The sequence below is a fragment of the Dipodomys merriami genome, unplaced genomic scaffold (assembly GCF_024711535.1).
Source record: "Dipodomys merriami isolate MVZ:Mamm:240054 unplaced genomic scaffold, mDipMer1.0.p SCAF_15, whole genome shotgun sequence".
NCBI classification, from domain to species: domain Eukaryota; kingdom Metazoa; phylum Chordata; class Mammalia; order Rodentia; family Heteromyidae; genus Dipodomys; species Dipodomys merriami.
The window spans coordinates 15,641,484-15,660,502 of record NW_027202826.1 but is presented as its reverse complement, the minus strand read 5'-3'; the positions used below and the strand labels follow the sequence as shown (position 1 = coordinate 15,660,502).

The 19,019-nt window shown below is 41.2% G+C and overlaps 1 protein-coding gene across 1 annotated transcript in view; it reads right to left on the bottom strand.

Annotated features, from left to right (window-relative positions):
• Bmpr1b (bone morphogenetic protein receptor type 1B) overlaps window positions 1-12,097 on the bottom strand; it is a 301,468-nt gene extending 289,371 nt beyond the window's left edge. The window contains exon 1 of the mRNA XM_070022299.1: window positions 12,075-12,097. The gene's annotated coding sequence lies outside the window, so the exon portion shown is untranslated. The remainder of the gene's footprint in view (window positions 1-12,074) is intronic.
• Between the last annotated feature and the right edge of the window lie 6,922 nt (window positions 12,098-19,019).

Here is a 19,019-nt window from a genome sequence, read left to right as displayed (position 1 = left end):
GCCTGTACACACTCAAGTACAAAGCCACTGAAGAATTCAGCAAACAAAATCAAGGTGGGTATTGGCTGGCTTTGATACGTTTCAGTGATGATTGTGATTTGGCAAAATCAAATCTGGAGAAAGCCTCAAGGGAGAAACGGGTCCATCTAATCCATTCAGTTCTTCTTTTATTTTTATTTTTAACAAAGAAGTGTCATAAAACTTACTAAAAATAACTTAATCGTCAAGGTAGACATGAAGCTTTATGGAGAAACAAAGTGAAAAAGGCACTACTTTGGCAAGAAAAACATCTATAGAGAAGGAGCTAGAAATGGTCTCATTCAACATCTTCACAAATGATGTAGAAAAGGAAATGTAGATTAAATTTTCCAAGTCTGTAAAAGATACTAAGTTTTTCCACTATGATGAATTGCCAACCAATGGGATAACCTACAAGATTTCCAAAACTTTATGAGTTACTGGGGGGAAAGGCCAATATGATTGAAATTGGAAAACTATGAGGTTACTGTATTTTCCGGATAATGAGCTTTAGTTATCATTAAAAAGGGGTTTAAACCTCACCTCTGGGATGCTTTCATTAATATGTTCCTGAAGCCCAAAAAGCTAACACAGGCATGAACATCATTTAAGCAGAAAACCTGGCTCTCAATAATGGTAGAATACTCCCCTAGCATGCACAGGCCAAGGTTTGGTCTCTAGCAACACAAAATAAAAGCAAGCAAACAACAAAAAATAAATAATAAAATTTCAATTTTACTGACTTGCTAAGTGCAGATGTGGTGTAATATAACTGATAACTCCAATATTGACAGTTCAAGGAAAGAAACTATCACCTTCTTTTCACAGAAGAAAAACATGGGAAGTAGAAACTAAGGAAAATCCTCCATGTGGTCCAATGGACCACAGGCAGCCATATAAAGAGAAACAACAAAGTCCAGCTCTCATTCCATCTAGCAAGCTAAGCATAAACCAGATGGATGTAAAGAAACTGCACAATGATTGACAGGAGAGTACAATGCCCAAATACATAACTAATTGCTGCCATACTCAAATTGGTATATACACTTTGGTTGAGAAACAAAAGACAAAGCTAAGAAATGACGCATTATTTCTGTTACTTCCAAGACTGTAGCAGGTGGTCTTATTAACTGGACCAGTGTGGTTTAAGTTGAGAAAGGCTCAGATATTTGGAGGAGCGAATGGCTCAGATATTTGGAGGAGCGAATGCTACTTTTCAAAAGTAAATCATGGGATACCAATCTTACCTAGCCCTCAGGATCCCCTAGGAATGCTACATAAAGAAAGAGCAGATCAAATCAACCTGACACTTCCTAAACATTCTCAACCATTTCTCATGTTCTCTTCCATTGTCAGTCTATTTGTGCTTTGCATTGTTTTGGGTAGTCCATCATCTGTGAATTTAAACATCTTTCTCTCTCGAGCAAGACTGGATTACCCCTTTCACAGGCTTTGATTTACAAGATGACATCAAATCCATTTGGGTTGCATAAATATATAATACTTATTTATAAGAAAGGCATTATTCACAAGATAAAGATGTACAATATTACTGTTAAATTGCATTATATACCTTCCAGCTTCAGGAGACCTGTGTCAAAAAAAAAAAAAAAAGGAATTTATAGCTGCATGCTAAATCAGGATGCATGTTAGGAAGTTTAAGTGTGTTTACAATGTATAATAGCAACTTTCAAATAAAACAGGGGTTACAGGGTTTGATTTTTTGATGTATCAATTATAGATCTTTAGTTATTGGAGAAGCAGTGTAAGGGGAAAAAATATCTACATCTAAATGGCATCTGTAAAATATATAACAGGTGGCCATGCTATCATTAGCTTCTGGCCAGGGGAACATTTTTATTTACATGAACATCTCATAAAAACATTCTGAGTGAAACTGTACAACTGAATAAGTGATTTCATGACAAAACTGAAGTGCATTTGGTTGTCATTCATTTACAATATTAAGAAAAATATTACGATCATGGCTACCGAATACCAAATTGTCATTTCAAATGACTAGACTACTTTAGCCAAATTCCAAGCAGTGTGGTAGAGCTAGTAAAGAAATTCTCTGGAGGTTCCAAATAGAAAACATTGTGTTTAAATTCTCTTTGTCTCCAAGAGAAGTCTGTCATGGAAAAAAAAAATGTTTTCAAATCAAGTAGAAGAGGGTGAGGAGAGGTAGGCAGGAAAGAAGATGCAAACAGGCACTTATGTATTCTAGAATTTAGGGGAAAGCTACAATTCTAAAACTCAGGCTGTGGCACATAAAGCAAAGACTTTTCAGGGATGAAGTTGGGTTTATCTTTAAACTGCTAAGTCTGATGAATTCAAGAAATGCCAGAGTAAGTTATAATCCTTGTACATAGTGTACAAGATACATCTCATACTACTGATCACAAGAGATAATTTTTTCTTCTTTTTATTTGTAATTTTCTTATTATCAAGGTGATGTACAAAGAGGTTACAGTTACCTTATAAGTAAGGTCATAAGTATATTTCTTGCCCAACTTGTTACCCCTTCCCTCACGGTCATCCTACTTTCCCTACCTCTCCATCCACCACCCTGTTGTACAGTTTATTTCTAACATATTGTCTTGTGAATATCACTCTTGCTTTGGTTTCCAACCCCCCCCCTTATCCCCTGTTGTCACTGTATTTGATGTTGGTACCCTGGTATTGTATATATGTTTATCTGAATTAGGGAAGGGAAGGGGAACAACACAATGGTGAGACAAAGGGTTACATTTTATACCTTAAAAACTTGAAAGTTGAGTTTTTCAAAGCAATTATCAGTTTCTTCCTGGATGTGTAAAACAACAGATCACAATAGAATTGAGAGGATATAAAAGTATGGTGCACTAGTTCTTGGTAGGACTAAAGCACAGAAACCCTCCAGGTAATTATCTAAAAGAAGTTCTGAGGGGACTGGGAAGGTGGCTCAGTGGTAGAGCACTTGCCTTGCATGCATGAGGCCCTGGATTCGATTCCTCAGCACCACATAAGCAAAAAGAAAAAAGCCGGAAGTGGCACTGTGGCTCAAATGGTAGTGCTAGCCTTGAGCTGAAGAGCTGAGGGACAGCGCCCAGGCCCAAGAGTTCAGGCCCCATGACTGGACCCAAAAAAAAAAAAAAAAAGAAGAAGTTCTGAATTATCTGCCATTTTTCCAAAACAAAATTTGGAGAAGTCCTTGCTTTTATTACTAAAGGTACCAGATATTAAGCCAATAAAACATTTTTTGAATAATTGAATTCATGTAAGTTTTAGATATTCCACAGAAGGCTAAAATGGTAATGTTCAAGTAATTTTATGTTGTAGAATCAAGAATTTCTTGACCTATCTAGATTTCAGGAGAAAGTCTATATTTTCTCATAAATATGCACAAATATGAAGTAGGAAATGCCTAATTATTTGTAGGCAACAAGAATCACTAGGGTCAGTTGACTGAAGCAAAGGGTGAATCAGGTCCATGGGGAATTACTAAGGAAAACATAATCAAACGTAAATGCTACAGAATACAAAGATCATTTTCCAAATTGGTTCCAGAAACCGCTCCTAGGTAAATTTCCCTGGAAAGCTAATTTAATTCAATTAAACAATGTAGTATGGTTTTCCTCTTCAGAGAGAGTTAACATATTGTCATTTGTTACAGATGTTAAAGATAACCCTTTAACGCAGCGATCGATGGAATCATGAGTGAAATGACAACTCAGAATGGTTGCAAAGTCTCACCACACAGACACATGTAACTGCTATAGCTTGTGAAATACACAAAGCATAAGTTCCTATGTCAACAGCCTTTACCTTATGCACTGCCATAGAAATCCATATTGTTTCTGATTACCTGAAGTTTCCCACAAAATTATTAGAACTCTGTCTCCAGCACGCCATGATGATGAACAATTTTCCATTTCAACATCAGAGAGTAGCTACCTGAAATGTTTGGGGGGAATCATTTGAGCTTTAATCTGCACACAATGTCATACCTCCCAACAACCTGGCCATGGGTTCTTTCATGTCCATCTGGCTGCTGGCTTTCACAGGGGCATGATTCAAAACGAAGCAACCTGAGGTCATCCACTCCAGGTCTTTAAACATAACTGCCAACGGCTGACCAGCTGTTTCCAATTTCCAAGGGAACACTTACCATGAGGGAGAAACTCATGGGAGAGACCCTATCTTGTTTTCCTGTTGTCTCTGACTTCAGAATTGGTATGTAAGAAAGGAAGCTCTTTTGAAATGTAGATTACCAATCACAGGAAGGCCAGAAAGCCCTGCATGGCTTAAAAGTACCTGGAATTCTCAGATTGAACCTATCAGCCATTCACTTGTTTAGCAAGTCTTCTCTCTTTCTTAACACTTCATAAACCCTACTGTTATCTTCAGATAACCCTATGAGGTGAACAGCATGGCCCTTCCATTGTAGAGATGGTGAAGAAGAGACAAAAGGTCCAAGGTGGCTCAGTGGTAGAGCGCTTGCCTTGCATGCATTAGGCCCTAGATTCGATTCCTCAGCAGCACATAAGCAAAAAGAAAAAGAGACAGAAGGTTCAATAACTTGCTCAAGAGTTCACAGCTAGCCAATGACAGAACCATGAGGTAAAACTCATACAGTCAAACCCGAGCCCTCAGCTAAGCAGCTGGCTATGCTGATGTCCAGGGGATTCCTCTTGGACTGCACCCCTGGCATTCCAGAAGACCCCAGTTTCTTGGAACCCACTTTGGAAGCAAAGGCCATGAAATAAAACTACTGTTACAGGTAACCCACAAGCAAGTCAAATAGCTCATTATTTCAAGCTCAATTTTCCTTTTAATATCTGATGAAGAAAAAACAATGTCATGTTGTTAGCCCCCCAAAAGTTTCAAAATGCAATTATTAAACACAAAATTTCATCAAACTATTCCCCTTCCTACTGTTTAATCTTATTATATACCATTACTCAAAAGAATGTATGTGGGGAAGTGGGTGTCCTGGGGCTTAAAATCAGGGCCTAGATGTTGTCCCAGAGCTTCTGTGGCTTAAGGCTAGTACTCTACCACTTGAACCACAGCTCAAATTCTGGCTTTTCTTTTTAGTTTATTGGAGATAGTTTCACAAGCTTCCCTGCCCCAAGTAGCTTTAAACCATGATCCTCAGATCTCAGCTTTCTGAGTAGATAGGATTACAGGTGTGAGCCACCAACACACAGCAAAGGGAATTTTGATAAAATAAAGATCTATATGGCTATGTAATTTCCAGAAGTTGTAGTAGTCATACTGGTCCTTTTAAGTATCTGCTTTATGCTTATCAAATATCACCAATAAGGAGATGAAAAAAAACTACAATTTTTTACTATCAGATTATACATTAAGGGGGGGGAGGAGTGTAGTTGTGAAGATGGGAGGGAAGGGATGGTAGGGGAAAAACAAAGGAGGAGGCAACAATGCTTGTTAAGAAATGTACTCATTACTTTGCTCATGTAATTGTAACCCCGCTGTACAGTATTTTCACAATGAAAAATGAATTTTAAAAAATTATACATTAAGTGTATTTCAAAGTGCATATACTGACATAGAACCTCTTACCAGTGCATGGGATAAATGGAAATACAAGTTATAAAGATATGTAATTCACATTGCCAATCCAAACAGGAATATGGATATGCCTTTTCTGCTTCCACAATACTGATCTTAGTGCCTGGCCCTATGCATTATATTAACGAATGCAAAAAGAGTGAATGAAACAAAGTATATATATGTATATATGTATATATATGAATGAAAGAGTATATATATATGTATAGATGATATGAATGAAAGAGTATATATATGTATAGATACATACATATATATACATATATATACTTTGTTTCATTCACTCTATATATAAAATACATAGACTATTAAATTTTCAAAAAGTTGAGCCAATAAACTGATCGAGAGTAAAGAATTGCATAATACCAACTCTGAAGGCCTTTATCACATGGAGAGAAAAATACGATTTGGGATGGGAAACAGATGTGAAACAGAAGAGAGGCCCATCAAACTTAGCAATGCAAGAAAGCTCCAAAAGGGGGAGAGGATTTCAGAAGCTGAATCAACAGAAAACAAGATCTGACACAGCTCCTGACAGAGGGAGGAGGCTTTGTTTAATTAAAAAAAAAAAAAAACAATTTAATAAGGTGTGGGCAAGGCTGTAAAAAGACCCCGAGGGCAGTGCAGTAAATTGAAGTTAGTAAAAGTGAAGGAATTATTCCAGAGATCAGTGGAATCCAGAAAGAAAGCGTTCTACCAAGGCTTCCCGGAGAGAAGCAGAGACTGGGAGTACAAGGACCCAGGCAGCCCAATTGGTCCTACAAGAAAGGGATCCAATGGAATGAATGCCCTTATTCTCTATCCTCCCTCCATTCTGCTGTTGGCTTCCCCCAGTGAACTAAGTCATCTGGGAGTCAACGTGGTTCATCCAGTTATCTGCCTTGGCAGAGGGCATGAGGTAGAAGGGCTCAGAACAGACCTGGAGAGGAAAATAGAAGACATCTGACACAGAAGCCCGGGGAGATCAGGCACAGAGTGGAAAAGCAGAGTGAGACAGAAAGGAAACACATATAGATACAGAGGGACATTTGATTAACTGCAGACATAAAAATAAAAGGATGCTAGTGTGTTAGACAATGGAACAGTAGCTTGTTTCCAGAGAAAGAGCAGATAGTTAGTAACTTTTATAGATGGCTGTAAAATGTATTTGTTAGATAGAAGTCACTGATTTATATTCAAGTTCATTTTAAGTACCATCATTACAGACTTACATAGAATCACTTTAGACTCACTCATCATTTGAGTTAACTAGTGACAGGTGCTTCTGTACTTGTTTAAGTCCTTATCTTTCTAAATGCTATAAAAGCAACTAAAACATTTGTCTCAAGCAGCTAGGCAAAAATATATATAAAGATATATACATATTGGTTTGTGTCTCTTTCCCTCTAGCCAATAAGTAAATACAATCTCCAGAAAAACCTTTTCCAAACTTGCTACTTACTATCTTCTAAAGCTTGCCCTCAACATGCAGCTATTGTTTCATTGAAAAATACAAATGCTACAACATTCCACAACTATGCACCAGAGGTGCTGTGCAAAGGAAATACATGTCTAACAATGCACACTTCACAGCAATGTCTTTCAAGAAGTAGCTGAAGTTTTCAAAGCTGATGGGTAAAGAGAACACTAGAATCTTGGAAGGATTCAGCTTCGCTGTCTTTCCTCTGTAGCCACATCTATTTGGCCAAAAATGAAGTGAGAGATGCTATTTCAAGTTTCCTCCCTAATCTACTTTTCAGAAGGAGCTAACCAGTCCTAAGAACTCATCACAATATTCCTAGCTCATAGTGCACCCTGAAGTCTGGCTTGTCTCTATAACACTTCTTCAATTTTTGCCATCTTGCCAAATGCAACACACAGAAACTGAAATTAATTTCTTGGACAAAACCAGCATCTTTTAATTTGAATACTTTTTATCAACCATATCATAATGATTTTCATCAACTCCTCCCCCCACCCCAAGCTAAAGAGTATCTTTGTTATGAAATTCAATAACTGTAAAGAAGATTGGAGAAAAACAAGAAGAGTAGTCTTCAAATTTAAAGCTATGTTAGTCGTGTGTGTGTGTGTGTGTGTGTGTATGTGTGTGTGTGTGTTTTGTGGGGCTTGAACTCTGGGCCTGGACACTGTCCCTGAGCTCTTCAGCTCAAGACTAGTGCTCTACCACTTGAGCTAAAGTGTCACTTCCTGTTTTCTGATGGTTAAGTGGAGATAAGAATCTCATGGACTTTCCTGTCCATGTTTGCTTTGAACCAGAGTCCTCTGATCTCAGCCTCCTGAGTAGCTAGGATTATAGGCATGAGCCACCGGCACCCAGCCTATGTTAGTCTTTTGTCAGACAAAAAGCTTATAGGAATATATGATATTTAAAACTTATGGGCTTTCAGTTGCTCTGCAAGTTAAACTGATTTTATGTGTGTGTGTGTGTGTGTGTGTGTGTGTGTGTGTGTGTGTGTGTGTGTGTGTGTGTGTGTGTAGGTTATACATATATTATACATATGTAACTAATGATGGCAGCTGGTGGTTTATACCTGTAATTCTACCAACGCAGAAGGCTGAGATCTGAGGGTGGCAGTTTGAAGTTACTCCAGGAAGGAAAGTCCTTGAGACTCCTATCTCCAATTAACTGGAAGTGGAACTCTGGCTCATGTGGTAGAGTCCTACCCTTGAGGAAAAAGCTCAGGATCCGTGCCCAGGCGCTGAGTTCAAGCCTTGGTATGCATGTACACACACACACACACACACACACACACACACACACAACCTTCTAATAGAGCTATTTTTGTGATCCAACATTTTTTTCTCTTCCCTTCCCTTCCCCCTATATACAGAAAATAATAGAGAAGAAAATGTAAGTCCAGAAAGTTCAAATTATTGCAGTGAAATTCTTCTGCCCAAGCTAACCCTGGACCCAGAACAATGCCTAGCATATAACAGAAAATTTAGAATTCCATCTCCTGAAAAGGTTACCTGCATGTATATGTATCACAAGCCATTATCAATTCTTAGAAATTGACAAATTTCATTTGTGGCTTTCACTGGTTGATATGAAAAGAAATCTTTATGGCTTAGATTATTCCTGTTAACTTATAATCATAGACAGATGTACCCACTTCAACGGAGAGAAAGCAAGTGTAAGTCTAATGAAAATAACTATGGCGCCAGGAAAAATGCACCAGGACTCAATTCTACAGCCTTGTGGTTTCCCTATTTCTGAACTGCTCTTCAAACTCTTCTCATTTCTTCATCTCTTATTATTACATGTGATGAGATGTTCTTTCAAACTCCTCATGCCTAAATCTACAATCTGCAATTATTATAGGCTAATATATTCCCTTGACCTACTGAGTCTACCAAGAATTATATCAGAAGTAAGAGACAAAAGAAAGAGAAATCAATTCTCCTTCAACGATTTTCTAAGTATCATGTCAAGCACTCTGCTTGGTACCTGAAATTCAGACAGAAAAAAAAAAAAAGAAGACAAAAAGAAGGGGGAAAAAAAGGAACACTATTTTATCTCAAAGTATAGGTTTAAGACAAACAGAAAAGGTCAAAAGCTATGTACATATGACCATATAAGATGATGTTAAGTGAGATGAACCCAAGATAGGAACACAACTTGTTTTTTTCTTTCTTTCTATTGTTTTTAACATATCTAAAATGTACTATGTGATTTTTTTTCTGTTACTCTTGTATGTTCTTCCTCCACGGTATAACCCCTGTTTTCACTGTATTTGACCTCAGTGCCTTCCATCTTGAATATACATTTTTTTTCTAATTTGGGGAGGGGAAGGGAAATAACAAAATGCTGAAACAAGGATACAGGTTGACCTATTGTAACAATGAGATGTACAAGACACTTTGTTGGAAACAAACTTTACCACTTGGGGGGGAGGGGGAAAGAGGGAAGAGAAGGGATGGTAGGGGAAAAACAAAGGAAGAGGTAACAGTGCTTGATAGGAAATGTAGTCATTACCTTGCTCATGTAACTGTAACCCCTCTGTATACTTTTTTTTTTTTTTTTACAACTTAAAAGGAACAATCCAGGTAGGCAAAAGTAAGCAAGTGGTTAAGTTGCAGAAAGAGAGGCAGAGAGAAGGTACTTAGGAAAACTCGGAACAGATTTCATTACATTGGAATGGGTGATGACTGATTTGCCTATAGATGATAAATATAAGTTGGGTACTCCAGGAGGAGTTAGGGGGACATGGTTTTAGACAAATGAAACCAGCATTTATATAATAAAAAAATACTTTATCAGGCCTTCTCATACAGTTTTCAAAGTTTATGAGGGAAAAAAGTAAGTCGATTTCCTTTTAATAAATATTATTTAATGATTGGAACATTAGGAGACACATAGGCACACACCCTGGGGGCCAGTAACACCACCTTGCTCAGCCACAGGAACCTAACAGTTTGAGACAACCTGGGATAAAACGCTGGGCACCAGGGCAGACAAGGTGACAGAGCCCCTATAAATAGTGATGATTCATTAACATGACATAAATCAAGATCTTAACTCACCAAAAAACTAACATTTTGATTTAAAATCACAAACCAGTGCCATTAATAGCCATCAGCAGCCCCCTGAGCATGAGTAATGAGATCGTATCAACATCTATCACGTGTCCAAAAGGAAAAGGTGGTTTTTCAAAATGGTAATTCAGATTGGACAAGTAACACACTGTATCGTTTTGTAGCCCTAGGCTATATTTCGCTAAAAACAACATCAACAAAAAGAGAGAAAGAAAAAAAAAACAAAAACAAAGGTGCATTATGCAGAAGTAAAGAAAACCATAAAAAATCAGAGCAATTAATTTTCCAGCTATGTTTTATATATTTTTTTGAAAAGCCATTTCTACTACGATTTGCTTACAAGACACAAACTTTCTTTGCCTGGTACAATGATCTAAGTGTGTAATAACTTGCATATTTCACTAAGATGTAATATCCTTCAAAACATCCTTATAATGAGTTTTCCAAAGAAATTATTGATCCCTGGAATGTCTCAAGTTTTAAAATTACTCGCAAATCCTTCTCCTATTTTCTTTGCAGTTAGAAATAATTTCTTCTTGATCACTAGAGTGTGAACAACTATGAAAGAACGAAGGCAGAATATTGTCTTAAATACAAATACATCAGATTGGCACAGGATCGTTTCCCAAAACTTTCCCAAAATAAAACTTAGGAAAGTTGTCACTGGGATCCTAATATATGAGTTTTCTTACATATATGCATATTTATATATGTAAAATTATATATTTTTCCGTGTGTGTGTGTAAGAAAGCAGAGATTTATTGGGCTTCCATTCTGTACAGCAAGAGATTTCCACTAAGTGTTCACTTAAATTATTTTCAAATAAATACTTTTCAAATGACCCCTCTCTCATTACGGGGGGGGGGTGTCTTTTGTGTGTGTCTTTCTAGAATTCCGGAACCTTCTCTCAGGTGGCCCTGCTTCACTGCACATCCGTCTGGAACGTTCTCTTTGTATAGGGGAGGCAATGCCTGGCTCACTTCTGTTTTCCTCCTCTGGCACTTCGGTGGCTGCTGGCGCCCCTGCCCTCACCTTAGTGAGTGTTGAGTCCCCTAAGAACCCCAAGGAACGGCGGGCAGGAGAAAGCCCACCCAGGGGGCAGCCGGCAGAACACCCAGCCCCGCACAACTGCGGGGGGTGGGGGGGGGGCTTCTCTGTCCGAAATGCTGACACCACCGCACCGATGGACATGGGGAGACAGACCCACAGACCAGGGGTGGGCGGGCGCATGGAGCCGGCGCCGGAGGGAAGGCGGGCTGGTGGGTAGCTGGAGCACAAAGTCAGGCTGGAAAAAGCGACCGAGGGGAAGCAGGGAGTGACACCCTGCGAGAGACTGACAAAGCCGGGCAGGGCTGGGGAGAGAGGGAGACAGACAGACAGACAGACGCATGGATGGGCAGACCAGAGGGCGAGAAGGGAGAGGGCAAGACTGACTCCACGGGCTGAGGGAACACGCCAAGCCCACACCGGACCCCTTCCTCCTCTCCCCATCACCCCCTGCCGCCCCGGGCTCGGCACACAGGTGCCTGCGCGCCCCGGTCCCCCGGCCCTCCCGGTGCGCCCCCCACGCCTGCATCAGGGCTCCCCGATTTCCCACAGCCCCCCCACGCCTCCTGGCCGCGCGTGCGGGTCCCCCACTCCCCGCCTGGGCGCTCCGAGAAGCACGTGTCCCCTCCTGGCGCGCAGCTCCGCGGCCGGGGACCCCCCTCCCCACCTCCCTGGACAACTCCTGGCCCGCGAGGCCTCGGGGCCCCTCCTGCAGAAAGTGGGTGCACAAAGCCTACATCCCCACACACGCACATCACACATCCCCGCCCCGGACCCCCGCACTGTGCTCCGATCCCAGCGCCCCCCCCAAAGCACCGGCCCCGCCGCGCCCCTCAACCTCCTCCCAGCACTCACCGGCTGCTGCGCCCCGCGGCGCCCCGCAGCGCCCCGCGCACCTCGGTCAACTTCTGGCCGCCGCCGCCGCCGGCCGGGTCCTCCCTGCGCTCCGTCGGCGCCTCGAGCTCCTCCGCTCGCCCTCGCCAGCTCCCACTAGTGAGCGCGCACGGAGCCCACGGGCTGCTCGGCACCCCGAGATCTGAGGCCCCGGGGGGTGGCCCCCCGCGTCGCCGCTGCGCCCCTGTGGCGCTGGCGATCGGCCGTGCGGGCTTTCCCCAAAAACTTTGCAGCGTGGAGGAACAAAGATCTTCTTGCTGCCGCGCGAGGTGGGCCTGGGCAGAAGGGGGCTCCCCGAAGAGGCGCTGCGCCGGGGCTGGGGGGGGGGGGAAATGGCACGCTTTCCTGGGGGGGGGGGGGCTTGGATAGTTTTTTGAGGAAAGGCTGGTTACAGACCTCGTTAAAGAAAGCAAAACAAGGCGCGCACACTTCAGGTGGGAGGGGTACCCCCCCCAGCCCCCGCCCCCGGCCGCGATCGGTCGGAGAGAAAGGTTCCCCCGGGAAAGTGAATTATTTCCTTTCCGCAGATACTTTGAAAAACTCTGATACACACACGGAAACGAGGAAGAAAATCAAAAGCCTTGACGTGTGTGCTGGCTGACTCGCTGCTGCAGTTTTCTTTCGGAAAGGCGAGCCAGTCCCTGGGCTTGGTGGTCTTAAGTTTTGTTTGGTAGGTGGTGGTTGTTTGGTGGTTGTTGTTGTTTGTTTGTTGGCTTGTGTGTAATTGGTCCTGGGCCTTCAACTCAAAGCCTCCCCCTGGGCCTTTTCAGTAAAGGGTGGCACTCTACCACTTGAGCCTCTTTTTCCTCGTTTATTATTTGTTTATTTATTTTCTGGCTATTTAGAGATAAGAGCCTCACAGACTTTGCTGCCTGGGCAGGCTTCGAACTGCAAGTCTCAGATCTCAGCCTCCTGAGTAACTAGGATTACAGGCGTGACCCAGGCCACCAGACTTCTTAGTACATGTTGAAAGGTTGAAACACTTCAAGGAGTAAATATAAAAAGGAATTCACAGTCTCGGGAGATTGGAGAGAACAGTTAATCCTTGCAAAATCAGCTATGTTACCAACTGTATGTCTCACACATTCCTAATATTTTGTTATCTTTTAGACTTCCCATCACCCAGCACGGTTTTTTTAACCTTCCTTTTGTAACTTTTCCCCCCAATCTTTCCCAGTAAGTGTGTGACTCAAGTGCTTCTTTTTCAAGCATTATTTATTTTTTTAAACGTTGTAAAAGGGGGTTCTGATATTTTATGTCTAAGTATCCAGTGCTGCTTGATCAGCCCCTCACCCCTGCCATCCGTCTCCTCAAGCAATCCTTAATTTCACCTGTGGCCTTTTCCCACTCTTCCTTGTGTTTCAATCAATTACCTATTCGATTCTAATCAGCTGTCTTCCTTTTGTTGTGGTTATTATTTTGTTTGTGGTACTGGGACTTGAGGTCAGGGCTGGCAGATCCTCTACCACTTGAACCCCTCCCCCATCCAGCACCTTGCTTTATTTCAATTCTGATGTGTGTGTGTTTCCCCTGTTGAATCCTGATATTAAATGACATATTTTTACTGACAGGGGGAAAAAGATGCAATTGATTATAAATAAAATACATCGCAAGTGATGTTTGCTGACATGTTTTACCATAAAGACACCTGGGGGCTGAGGGGTGCAAGTAAACTGTCTCATAGCGTGCCTACAATATGGTTCCAGAAACCAGACTGAAAGATGAAAGATGCTTGGAAGAAAGTTTTCGAAAGGAGTGCAATCAGCCATTGGCACGTCTCATGCCCCATAGTCAACAGCCATTCTGGTCCCAAGAAGTCCAAGGTACACTTCACCCATTGACCCTCCCCTCCTCAGCCCTCCCCCAGACCTTCCTCCTACTCCTTCCCCTTCTCCATTTCAAATCGGACTTAAACACCCGAACAACCTCCTTCCTGGCCCCCATCGAATTCTCCATTCTCTGACATGAACTCGGTTAAAAAGACAAAAGAAAGCTGATTGGCTCCTAGTTCTGTGTGGGAGACTAATAACTTCCCCTGGACAGATGCACGTTCTCCCTGAGACTTTCTGCTGACATAAAGTGCAATGAAATGAACTGGACATCTTAGGAGAAGATATTTTTAAATCCAAATCACATGGGGGAAATTTTTATACAGGTCCTGATGGATATTTAGATACCAGCACAGAGCGCACATTCCAGGCAAACAGCGTGAACACGTGTAGCATGATCACAGAACAGCTGGTGGTTGGGCGCCACTGCCCCAGGGATGGGGAGAAGGTGGCAGGGATGGTCTCTTAAGCCAAGCAGGTGTTCAGAAGTGACCTCTGGCGACATGCAAGATGGATTCTTTTTTACATGAAAGTGAATTATTGTAGCTATATAAGCCAGGAGGTTAGAAGGTGGATTGGGTTTTGGTATTTTGTTTTTGTTTTGTTTTTCAGATCATTTAAAGGTTCCTAGGAAGGGATCAATGGAAACACAAAATGAAAAGAGTTAAGGGAAGAACAAAAAAGAGCCAAGGATACCAGCAGACGTGAAATACAAGGCTGCAGAGAGAGGTGGGGGAGATCACCTGCTTTGCAGTCTAAAATGGTGGTGTTTCTAAAGGCAGTAGGGAGCAGGAAGCCAGGGGCTTCCTTTGGTGGCATGGTAAATTTTAACCAAGGCAGGATAAAAAAAAAAAAAAAAGGCAGGGCACTGGTGGCTCACGCCTGTAATCCTAGCTACTCAGGAGGCTGAGATCTGAGGATCACGGTTCAAAGCCAGCCCCAAGAAGAAAAGTCCATGAGACTTATCTCCAGTTAAGCACCAGAAAAACTAGACGTGGTATAGAGTTAGCCTTGAGCAAAAAAGCTCAGATACAGGGCCTAGGCACTGAGTTCAAGCCCCATGGCTGCCAAAGGAAAAAAGAAAAATTGCCTTATTATGTCATTTGCAGGGAAATGGATGGACTTGTAACAAATGTTAAGTGAAGAAAAAAAACAAATCGTTTAAATAGGGATACAGGTGGACCCATTGCAACAATGAGATGTACAAGTCCTTATGTCAAAAAGCAAACTTTACAACTTTGGCTGGGGGGTGGCGGGGGGAAGGGGAGGTAGATGGGAAGGGATGGGAAGGGGAAACAAAGGAGGAGGCAACAATGCTTGATAAGAAATGTACTCATTACCTTGCCCAGGTAATCGTAACCCCTCTGTACAGTATTTTCACAATAAATAAATAAATAAATAAATAAATAAATAAATAAATAAATAAAAAATAAAATCAGGCTAAAATTTAAAAAAAAATGTTACGTGAAGAAAGCCAAGCTCAGAGACACAAAATGAAGCATGTTTTCTCTCATATGTAGAAGTTAGATATAAAACACTCTAGGAATTGATAAATTATATAAGTGTCAAGGCACTCACACACAGTGAGACCAAAGGACAGGACTCAGGAGAGGAACACAAAGGCACAATGCCTATGTGCATCTGATCATGTAAAATAATATTTATCGAAATGAAAACAAAATTTATTGAAATGAAAATGTGCTCTTTTGTCTTCGTGCTGTTTTGTTTTTCTTTTCTGTCTTATTTGCTCATTTGTCTGTCTTTGGGAGGGTCAAGGGAGGGAACAGAAATAGAAGGACAAAGGGTAAACAAATGCAGCAGTGGTACTTACCAGACATGGTGTTGATAATGTACCCAAAATTATGTTGAAAATGAACTTCTGGGTGAAGAATGGGAGGGAAAATTTAGGAGAGAATGAGGGAAGGGGCGATATTACCCAAAAAGAAGTGTATTCTTTACCTGACTTAAGTAACTGTAGCCCTTCTGTATATCACTTTTATAATAACAATATTTTTTTTAAATTTTTGCCTTCAATAACACAAGAGAATACCAGGTCATCATAAGCAAAGTATTTGAAGACATATTTCTTCCAAGCACACTGGAATCTGTTTTGGGAATTCACGTGTAGAGAAATTGGACAGACCGTCAGGCTCTGGTGGCTCACGCCTGTAATCCTAGCTACTCAGGAGGCTGAGATCTGAGGATAGAGGTTCAAGGCCAGTCCAGGCAGGAAAGTCCGTGGGACTCTTATCTCCAATAAACCACTCAGAAACCAGAAGTGGAACTGCGGCTCAAGTGGTAGAGTGCTCACCTTGAGCTGAAGAGTTGAGGGACAGTGCACAAGCCTAGAGTTCAAGCCCCATGACCAAAAAAAAAAAAAGCAAAAGAGAAGAGAAATTGGACAGACGAAGGCAGGAAAGTGACCTAGTGAACAAATGGCGATGCTCCCAGCCTCCCTTCTCGTTTCTTCATTGATGATACTCTTCCTTCCACCACGCTCCCTTTCCATCTTCCACTTCTCTCTAAACTATAAAGATGCTGTGCCATTCGTGTTTTATTGTAGATCAAGGCAGGGTGTGTGCTTCTAAACAATTCTTCTCTCAAAATCTCAAAGCCCAAGTCTGCTGCAGTAGTGTGAGAGTCAGAAGAAAGAATTAATTCAGCAGAAGGAAGAGATCTTTTCCTTACCTTTCACTTCACTCTCACCCTGTTGATTTCTGACTGATTACTATGCCCCAAATTTATATACACAAAACGAGAGGTTCAATCATGCAATGTTGAGAGTATTGAAGCCCTTGCTCATTAATATGACTATGTATAACTGTTGGCGACATGGGAGCTGCTGGAACAAATGCCAAGTTTTAGGAAATGTATTGTTTATTATCTTGCAGTCAGTGTACACAGGGGTTTCAATTGAACATTGTCAGTGTAGGAGCACAAGGCATCTTGGTTGAATTAAGCCATCAGAGCATGCTGTTGGCGCAGTAGTTGGTCATCACACAAAGGCCTCGTTATTGGGAGATATTGTTTTAGCTCCCTTTTACAAATAAGGAAAGGGAGGCATGGAGACATTAGCTCACATCCCAAGTTCAAGCTAGAATGTGGCTGAGGCAGAATTTGAGATCCAGTCTTCCCAGTGCAGCACCTCAGTCTTCTGTCAATATAATAATTGTCACTAACACAGCGCTGTCAACTTACAAAGGTCCTCTATTCGTTGTAAACTTACGAAGGTCCTCGAATAGATACAGAACAAGTTTACACGATGTACAAGCTTGCTTCTAGGAAGGACGATGTGATCGCCCTCCATATTTTGTGACCTGAACAGCAAATAAACAGGAAGGTGGCAGGGTTCTGAGAGGCAATGGGGTCTATAGCTTTTAAATTCTCCCCTTTGGGTCAGTATCTACACTTCTTGGCTAGGTCTCTGCCAAGCTGTGAGCTTTTTAAAGGCCCTCCCCACTTTGATTTTTGCTTCCTATGTCTACTCAGGTAGGCACCACTTTTTGCTAACTAGAAGTAGGTGTCTTTAGCTCAAGATCCTGTGTTTGTGTTCCATGTTGATTGCATAACAAAGGGGCGGCTCCCATCACTGAAGCCTTGAACAGCCCCTATTGAGATTGGAATGATGGGAGGAATTCAAGGGCAGATTCAACAATCTCACCACCAAGCAAAGAGGTTTATACCTGTAACTTTAACTACTCAGGAGGCTGAGATCTAAGGATCTCAGTTCAAAGACAGCCAGGGCAGGAAAGTCCATGAGACTCTCATCATCAATTAACCACCAGAAAGTGGTAGTGGCACTATTGTGCTGTGGTAGAGGATACGCCTTGAATGAACAAAAAGCTCAGGTACAGAGCTCAGGCCCTGAGATCAGGCCCCAGGACTGAAAACAAAAATAATGTATCCAATGACTCCTCATATTCTAAAACATCCCTGTGTTCTACATACTTTATTTCTTTTTATATAAAATAATTTTTAGTCCTATAACAAATTAATCTTGTCTTTTATGTAAAGTAAATTATTTTTTACTAGAATTCCTCAGTTTAAACAGAAACAAGCCATGAACTATGAAACATACCTGAAGTGGTAATGCTGAAAAGATTTTCCTTTCTTTCGGTGTCAACATTTTTTTTTCAATTTTTCTCAGCCAGAGCAGATGTAAAATTCACAATTTAGGCTGGGAAGGTGGCTCAGTGGTAAAGCACTTGCCCTGCATGCATGAGGCCCTGGGTTCGATTCCTTAGCACCACATAAGCAGAAAAAAAAAAAAAACTTATTTGCATAAAATTCACAATTTATACACAGTCAACTTATTCCAAGCCCCTGGTATAAATGAATCCCTCTGAAGTCACATTTGAATATAAAGTCAAGGAAGTATTACACTTTTTGGAATCTTTTTTAAATTTCTAAAGCCCAATCAACTTTTTCTCTTTTTTTCTGAATCACCCTGATCTGTACTCCTACCTAATTCCTAAAACTGGGGAATTAGGAAAAAATCTGTAACAAAACTTATAAAAAAATATTTCTCACATCTGTTTCTTCTGAGCCTCCTGTTTCTGATGACTTTTTTCCTTCTGAAATGATTGCCAGACTTGGAACTTTCCCGCGTTTTCTCTGACTCATCGTATATTTACAGTGGGTCCTCAGGAAGACTCATACAACAACCATTTCCTCCAGAACTAGAACAAAAGCACCGAGGTTAGGCAGCAAAAATGCATGGAGACCAGTTCATTGATCAACTAGGTAAGGTAGGATGGATTTTTGAGTCTTCCTAAGCACAAAAACTATCTTTCTTTGATACTTTGACTAAGTTAATAAAATTGAAACTAGAAAAGAACTTTAACCTCTGTCTCAGAGATTGTGTTATATATAAAGTCAAAGTCTTTAACACAGTGTCGCCATTTATTTTTTAAAAAAAAATACTATCAAGGAAATGATGCTGTGGCTCAAAGTGGTAGAGTGCTAATCTTGTGCAAAGAAAGCTCAGGGACAGCACATAGGTCCCGAGTTCAGGCCCCACAACTGACAAAAAAAAATAATAATAATAATTATAATATCAAGTCAAGCACCAGTGGCACAAACCTGTAATCCAAGCTATTCAGGAGGCGGAAATTTGAA